Below are 9,584 nucleotides of genomic sequence, written 5' to 3' on the forward strand. Positions count from 1 at the left end.
GCAATTTTGGCTTAAATAGCAACGCTTTTCTTGCCGAATAAGGCAAGCGAAAATTTGTGTATGCAATAATTTCGCAAAACTCATTTTGAACCTAACGAAAAAAATATATTTCATTGTGTTTATTATTAAATTAATGTAAACTTTTCTAAAATATATTTAGTTGGGTTAGGCTAAATTAAATTGCGCTTGTTATAATAAATTAGGTAAGTTTTCTAAGGTTCTTTTGGCGCAAAATTAATAATTTTTACATTGACATAAATAAAAAAAAAATATTTTTAAACGTATAAGAGAAAATTGTAGGAAGGACTTAATTTTAAATGAGTTCTTGCTAATTGACCAGTTTTACCTATTCGGCTCAACATACATACAAACATACATACATATATATATATATATACCTGGAGTTTACCTGGAGAGAGTTCCGGGGGTCAACGCCCCCGCGGCCCGGTCTGTGACCAGGCCTCCTGGTGGATCAGAGCCTGATCAACCAGGCTGTTGCTGCTGGCTGCAGGCAAACCAACGTACGAGCCACAGCCCGGCTGATTAGGAACTGACTTTAGGTGCTTGTCCAGTGCCAGCTTGAAGACTGCCAGGGGTCTGTATATATATATATATATATATATATATATATATATATATATATATATATATATATATATATATATATATATATATGTATATATATATATATATATATTGAGAGAGAGAGAGAGAGAGAGAGAGAGAGAGAGATACACCTTTCGGTGTATACATGTGGAGGTAACATCAGTGATGTGCAAGGATTTCACTGCAGGTTATCAGAGAGCCACTCCAACAGCACATCAAGTCCGATCAAGAATTTTCATTTGCTGCCGATATGTTGTATATAGGAGAAATGTTGAAACAGTATCCGTTTTCTATTGGTCCTGTGAGATGTGGAAATTAGGTTTTGTGGTGATTAGAGTCGATTAGTGCCGATTCAATGATTTTCCTTTGGAAGGAGCAATTTGTTCAGTGTGTTATGGCTGCTGCTTCTCAGTGGAAGTTGTATTTTTGACTGCTAGTAAGTTGGAAGAGGGCCGAGTATTCTTCTGTGTATTTACGAGACACTTTATCTTCAATTATGTATATCACCCGAGTTTTTCCAGCCTCCCGTACGTAAATTTCTATTGATTATAATCATAACCAGGTAAGCCAGTGGAAGGCCTCGGACAAGTGACCAAAAACTCCAGCTACTGGTCATCATATGACTAAGACCCGCGTCAGGAAACACTTGTCCTGTTTCCTGACAAAAGTTTCCCAACTCCCGAGCGTAGGCCTTTTCACAGTCTTTGCAATAGACTAGGTATCATTTTCCTGTTTTAAGTACATACTGTTAGTGGGTTTTGACGAAACAGGTACCTAATTTCTTTAGGCAGAAAGTTGGGTATCTACACCTTCTTCAAACCTTCTTACCTCTTATTCCCTAGGTGCTGCATGATCCATATGAGTTTAACGCTTCACTACGGTTCTGAGAGGAAACTTAAGACGACGTTTTGGTCCGTCCTGGACTATTATCAAGTCGCTACTTGATAAAATTCCAGCATGGAGCGAAACGTCTTGCAATATTTCATTACTAATACGTGGGCTATAAGAATGAAGTATATAATACCCAAAAAATGGGATTTTAATATAACAAATATGAATGCGTTTCGCTCAGTGTTTAACCTTTCTCAAAACTGAGCGAAACGTCTTCACACGAGTTGGTTGTTGCCCCAATCACCATTCCTACAAGACATTAATTCACGGCTTGAAAAATATTTTCCAGTTAATAACACGAGTGTTTTAAATAAAACAACGAGTATGACCATGTGTACATTAAACCATACGACGGGCGGGGTTAGAACCCGCGATCAGAGAGTCATAACACTCCAGACCGACGCGTTAGCCACTGGGCCAGCTAGCCACAATAAGATTCATCCAACTAGGTATATCCCTAGTAGGATATACCTAGGTATAAATACCTAGTTGAATTAATCTTACTGTAGCCAGCTGGCCCAGTGGCTAACGCGTCTGTCTCGAGTTTTATGACTCTCTGACCACGGGTTCTAACCCCACCCGTGGTATGGTTTGTTTGGAATCGTGTCATTACGATTTCGTGATTCATGTGTACATTATTCTCCCGTAACACTTACGGATTTTCATGTGTGAAAGTGGAAGATTTCTGGCTTCATGTGTGTAACGTAAGTTGTAAAGTAGATAGTACACTGTAGTTCAAGGTTTGGGTATTTTGTTCTGGCCTGCTGGAATGAATAGCCATTTTTTTTCTCTTAAAGTAAAAACACTAAGATACAACTAGACAAAAGAAAACTCATGAAAAAACTCGTGTACACACACACACACACACACACACACACACACACACACACACACACACACACACTGAAATAATTATTCAAAATACCAGCTCTTTCCTTTCTCTCACTCGACTTGCATCTCAGTGATATTTGCATCCACTTCTCTCTCTCTCTCTCTCTTTCAAGTAATGCTCTATAGACAAATATAACGATTTTGATTCGATTTTTTTCATGTCAAATTCTTTCAAACTCGTGTTATATCTCCTCTCTGATCATGTTCTGCATTTATTTTTTACTACACCATCTGGTATTAGTAGCACTGCATCCTTGACTGCAATTAGATCTACACGTCTTAGTAATAGCACTGCATTATCTGCTAACATAAACACTGCATTATCTGCTAATATAAACACATCATGTAACATTAAACACGCAATATCTGCTAGCACCATCATCTGCTCACATTAACATTGCATTATCTGCTAACAAACACTGCATCATTTGCTAACATAAGCACTGTATTATCAGCTAACAAACACTATCATCTGCAAACTTTAGCAATGAATCATTATCTAACACATCATGAGTGGCGAATCGACCTAGCTCCTGTAGACCATTCTATATTTATGCTTTCCAATACACTGGATATTTCACAGCCAGGCCGCCTAGGACTATATCATCAAAACATGGAGACAAACAAGAGAAAAAACTATTTCCCTCCCCCCCCCTCATGTTATTAATGACCGGTAAATTAATTTTATGTTGGAGACCAGTGACTCAAATAATTCTGGGCACTCTTATGACCAAAAACTGTTTGAATATATATTTCGTTTAAAAAAATCAGGGAATGCTTTATTTGTATGACACCGGGCGGAGAACCTAGGATAAATTTATTGTGGTGCAGCGTGCAAAATGTTGTGGTCAGTAGCTTACAGTCCGAACATTAGAAACCCTAGGAAAGAATGCAACAACTACCGCAAATCAGTGCTGGTAGTTAAGTTTATTAAGGTACTGGTACGCATAATTACAGTTATACAAGTTATCACACATAGCAACACCTTTATCCGTGAGACAAGAAAAGCTGCTTGCTTTAACTCAGAACTTCAGCACCCAAATGCCAGACTAAACATGCTTATCAGCTCGCAATAATGAAGACGGATGTGGACATCTCCCGAGTGTACATTGTAATGAAACACATAGCAGCAGGCATAGGCAAGTATTTCAAGGATGAAATTCTCTCATATCTTCTTTTATGTGATAGGGTAAAACTACGGCTGGGAAGAAGCCTGATCTGACGTGCCTGGAGACTCCTGGCATAACCATGTCACCAGATCCTCAAAGATAATTTTTACATCAAGATCCTAGATGGCGCCGCTGGCGTGCACCATTCGACAAGCAGTGTCACTACTTTCATCATACCACATGTACCAGGGTAGATGTAGTGTGGGCCAAATACATTACCAGCGTTATTAAAGAATTCGCAAGAGCGAATAGGGACAAAAGCAATCACAGAAAAGTAGCCGACCAGAACAGCTTTCCGGAAAACCGACAGGAGCTTTCGCTGGATCTAAGTAATCAACAGAAACCCTCTGAATTTCTCTACAACAAGATTGCAAACATGAACTTCACGCATGAAAAGGAAGGTGCCATGACCTCTAGCCAGGAAATGACCTCCAAAGGAGTCAGAGCACGCCACCATGCTATCACGAGGAAGAGAAGGCCATAATTCTGACACACCTCCAAGTAGGACTGAAGCTCTGTCATTGAGCCCGATCTGGACAATGAATACCGTAGTAGTTGCGATTCGGGTCAGAATTTTTTCCCATTGCTGAGGGTGTGTCCAGATGCCTATTGTACCCAAAACAATTTCAAACATCTCGTGGACTAGAGGAAAAAGCTTTTGCCTTGTACGTATTACACACTTTTACGAGATGTGATGTTTTTTCTGCCTTCTTCGGGAAAGGTCCCCTCAGGGGAGGTTCCTTCACGCTGGTGAGGGGCTCTTGATCTAGGAAATTGGATCTGTGCTCTAGTTCCCTGAATTGAGTCTGAATACTTTCCATCCTCCCCACAGGCACTGTATAATCATATGGGTTTAGCGCTCCCCCACGATTATAACAATAAAAATTCGGAAAAGGTTAGAAGTCTTCAGACGACAAATCCTACTTCTAAGTAATTGGTGGCAATAATCACAGTGAACTAGAAGACGTGGACAGGAACATCTCTGAACTTCTTTAGCGCTACACAGTTACTCTTCTATGACAAGATCAGCAACAAAGACACTGTCAACTAGGCAAAGAAAAAGGTGTACTGCCTAAAAAGAAGACGAAAAGCATCCCACTTACGCAGGACGCATTATTTGAGAACTCAAAGCAAGCTAACCACCAGACTGGGAACTGGGCCACGAGTAACGTGACCCAGCAAGAAATTCCATCTCCTGAGGGACGAGGCTGGACTCCGGACAAGGCCAGCAAGTCCTGGCTCCCTGTATGGACCATGCTCTTCATGACATCATGAATGCAGTGAGCTAGATGGAAGATGTAAACGCGTTCAAGCTTACTTAAAGTGTTCAGATCTTTGGAGATCGAAACATCTCAGATATGGGAGAAAGATCGACAAGCACGAGCAGGTCCTGTAGCCAAATTTTATTAGAGTAATTACGGTGAGCGATCATGTTAGGTTAGATAAGGCTCGTCAGGTCTCAGTCATATGATGACCTGGCGTTGGAGCTTCTGGTCATCTGACCGAGGCCTTCCGCTGGCTTACCAGTCCACCCCTTTTAAACATTATGGTCATATTTACAATCATTTAGTGACTATAGCGATAATGTTGATTATAGTCTCATGGCTGCCTTATTTAACTGCTCTACTTAGTACTATACACAAAATTAAATGTTTTGTTAATACATAAACACAGATGATTACTGTCTTATCTAATTTCCTAATGTATACCTGGAGAGGGTTTTGGGGGGCCAACGCCCCCGCGGCCCGGTCTGTGACCAGGCCTGGTCACAGTTCTGGTTTACAGGCCTGGTTTACAGACCTGGTTTGTAGGCCTGGTCTGTGACCAGGCCTGTAAACCCTAATTTTATTTTTCCATAGTTAAAGAAATGTTAAATTATGTAAATTAAATTTGTTAGATGATAAATTTCACATTCTCAGCAAAAGAAATATAGAGGAGAGAGAGAGAGAGAGAGAGAGAGAGAGAGAGCCTACAGATCAGCCTTGGTTTGGCTTTCGTTGTAGAGAGGCTGCTACTGCTAAGTACAAAGCATGGCGAAGGTATAAGAGACATCCTACCACCTATAACAGGAACTTGCACACGCAAGCCTGTAGGCATATGGGTGACGTTCAAAAGTGGGCCATTGCTAAATGGGAGATGGACACTAAAAGAAAGCTAGCATCAGGTAGGGTAGGCTCCAAAACCTGGTGGTCCCTGGTCAAGGACAGACAAGGTTATCTGCCTGATGAACTCATTCCACCTCTAAATCGACAGGATGGGACCACCTCTACTAGTAGTCAAGAGAAGGCGGACCTCTTTGCTGAACACATTGCTACCAAAATGCAAGTTCCTGATCCAGCAAGGGACCCTCCTTGGCTAGCTGCAAGAACTGTGTCAAAACTGTCAGTGGTGACAATAAGGCAGGAGGAGGTGCATTTCCTTCTTAAATCGCTTGACCAAGAAAAGGCTGTGGGCCCAGACAAGTTGAGCCCAAGATTGTTGAGAAGATGTGCAGACGAGCTAGCAGCACCTCTAACTCGCATCTTTCAGCACTGCCTAGTACAGTGTAAATGGCCCTCTCTATGGAAAGAGGCAAATGTAGTCCCTGTTCACAAAAAGAAGAGCAGAGCAGAAATCAGCAACTACAGACCAGTGTCACTCCTGTCAATCACTGGTAAGATCCTTGAGACAATAATCTCAAGACAAATGACAGAGTTTTTTGACTACCACTCACTACTTTGTGATCGTCAATATGGCTTCAGGAAAGGTTACTCTGCTGCTGATCTGTTGTTAAACCTCTCCACTAAGTGGCACCAGTCACTGGATGAATCCAAAGTCAGCTGTGTGGTAGCACTGGACATTGCTGGCGCTTTCGACCGGGTGTGGCACCAGGGCCTCTTAGCAAAACTTCAAGCACTGGGAATTGCAGGCTCTACACTATGTCTCCTCAGTGATTACCTTCATGGTAGATCTCTAAGTGTAGTTCTCAATGGAACGGAATCAGCAAGACATCCTATTGGGGCAAGTGTTCCACAAGGAAGCGTGCTGGGACCATTGTTATGGAATGTCTACTTCAATGACCTTCATCTCATCCCAGAATCACATGCATATGCAGACGACTGCACACTGACATTCACTTATCCAAGAGAAGAAATGCCAGCTGCTCTAAGCTACATCAATCACCAGCTGAGAGCTATATCAGCTTGGGGAAATAGATGGCAAGTAACATTTGCACCTGAGAAAACGCAAATGATGATCGTCTCTAGGCACCATGATGGTAATGCTGGTGCAGTAGTAAGGATGAATGGGAGGGTGTTGGCACCTGGAGAAGTAGTTGATATCCTTGGGGTGAAATTTGACTCCAAACTAACCATGAAGAACCATGTTGTAAATCTTGCAAACAAGGCAGCCATGAACCTTACAGCACTTCGCCGTATCTCGCATCTGCTTGACAGTAGGGTTTGCAAGATCCTGTACGAGGCACAAGTACGCTCACACCTTGAGTATGCTCCACTTTCTTGGTTTGCCTGCCCCTCCCCCCCTCTCATCTGCGACTGCTTGACAGAGTAGAGAACAGAGCAAGACGTCTCATCTCTCGCCTGGACCCATCCTGGATAGAACTGTCATTTCAGCAGAGCCTTCAACATAGGAGGGATGTGGGTGGCCTTACTGTTATGTACAAGGCCAATATTGTCAAAATACCACACTTGGATCCACTTCGAGGACAGAGTGAAACAAGCTTTTATGCCAAAAGACGGGCAGAAAGCAGCAACTTCACTCTGGCTGTACCCTTCTCCGGAACTTCACTCCATCTGAGATCCTATATACCCAGGATGACTCGAGTATGGAACACATTCGTACAGCATAATGATGTCAACGAGATAAAGTCAGTTGATCAAATGAAAATGTTGGCCCACAGATGGCTCCAACTTCATCCTGTTCCCTACTTGTATGTCTCATAACAATAAAAATGCTTTCAAATGAGCTGATGTAGGTAACAGCTCTTAGCTTGCCAATAAAGTTAGGAATCCTTAACCTGTAAATAGCTTGTCAATAAAGCTAGGGATCCTTAACCTTGTCAAACCCTGTGTAAAAAGAGAGAGAGAGAGAGAGAGAGAGAGAGAGAGAGAGAGAGAGAGATTACATTGTTTGCACTATCTTCTCCCAGAAGTAAACAAGATGATTTAACAGTAGAAACATATCAGATTACTTTTTTTCAACGACATTTTTAGTCTTTCATTAAATTTCATTTCGTTAACCCAAGCAAGTGTGGTACAGTGTAAACATATCTGGTCACTACGAAGAAATTGATTACTTTCGCCTTTTAACTGTATCCTATTCCATGGATCAAGAGCTCTACACCAGCATAAAGACACGAAAAAAATGGGCAAGGTAATTCATAACCGTACTATATATATATATATATATATATATATATATATATATATATATATATATATATATATATATATATCGTGCCGAATAGGTAAAACTTGCAATTTTGGCTTAAATAGTAACGCTCTTCTTGCCGAATAAGACAAGCGAGAATTTGTGTATTCCTTAATTTCGCAAAAATCATTCTGAACGTAACGAGAAAAATATATTTCATTGTGGTTTGTTAAATCATTGTAAACTATACGGTTTGTTTCATTTTATTGATAAAACGTTTGGCCCACTATGGACGAAACGTTTCGAATTCTGAAAAGCTGATAAAGTAAGAAGGGGGCGAAACGTCTACAGTAAAATACCATAAACCTCATCTTCCTTGTTTTTACTATACCTGCCGGTATATATTACCAATGATTGAATGATATTTTCTCTATCTCCCTCCTCTCTCTCTCTCTCTCTCTCTCTCTCTCTCTCTCTCTCTCTCTCACCACCTGCAGCCTCGCCCAGGACACTGGCTCAAGAAATTATGGAAAATTCTCCTCTACTAGTTTTTCGTCGCATTAATTTGCCTATCATATATTTTCTCCTCTTACCACGTCTCAAATTTTGCAGGTTCGCTCCAGCGATCATTTCTTTTAGGCTTAGGTAGTCAAGTACCGACGTTCATTTCGGTTAAAATATTTAGGTATCAACGTTCCTTTAAGAACTAAACTTAAAGTGACATTCCTTTAGGTGTATGTAGGAAATTATCGATATTTTAGTAAAGAAACGATATTCTTTTAGATACAAAAGGTGATTTTCTTTTAGGTTTAAGTAAGAGAGAAGATATTTTAAATATTTGGAAGCCAATTATTTAGTTTTAATCAGCAAAATACTTCAAATAATGTCCCTTAAGTAACAAACTAATGTTCCTTTAGGTTTAAGTAATATGGTACCTATGTTCTTTAAGGTATAAATGATAAATGGGAGATGTCCTTTCATGTCAAAATAGTGAAGCTGCGATGTTCTTTTAGGTTAAAAAAAAAAGACTCTTGCGACGTTCCTTTAGCTTAAAGAACCAACTGTATTAATGTTGATAAAATTACCGACAATATGTTAGGTAAAAAGACACAAGTGCGACTAATGTGACATTTTATTGTGGCAACGTTTTGCTCTCCAGGAGCTTTATCAAGCCTTGACAAAGCTCCTGGAAAGCGAAACGTTGCCACAATAAAATGTCACATTACTTACACTTGCGTCCTTCTAACAAAGTATCAATGTAGAGATGTTCCTTTAGCTTTGCGTAGTAAAACAGCGACGTAACTATAATCTTAACAGGTGGCGTTCCTTTAGGAAAATGATATAAAATTTCGCCCTGGTTTATGTGGTAAAAGGAGCGTTTTAAGTGAGGTTTAAAGGAGAAAATTAGGATGTAATAACAGATGCTCCTCGTTCCTTGATGCTTCTTACTCGAGGCTGCTTCTCACCGAGGTAATTTGAATAAGAAAACCACTGATGTGAAAGTACCTCGGGGGTTCTCAGGGACGTGAGAAGCTGAGTGCTGGAGGTGGTGTAGAAGTAGTGGAGGTGGTGTAGAAGTAGTGGAGGTGGTGTAGAAGTAGTGGAGGTGGTGTAGAAGTAGTGGAGATGGTGTAGAAGTAGTGGAGGTGGTGTAGAAGT

This window comes from Cherax quadricarinatus, unplaced genomic scaffold, assembly GCF_038502225.1.
Source record: "Cherax quadricarinatus isolate ZL_2023a unplaced genomic scaffold, ASM3850222v1 Contig943, whole genome shotgun sequence".
NCBI classification, from domain to species: Eukaryota; Metazoa; Arthropoda; class Malacostraca; order Decapoda; family Parastacidae; genus Cherax; species Cherax quadricarinatus.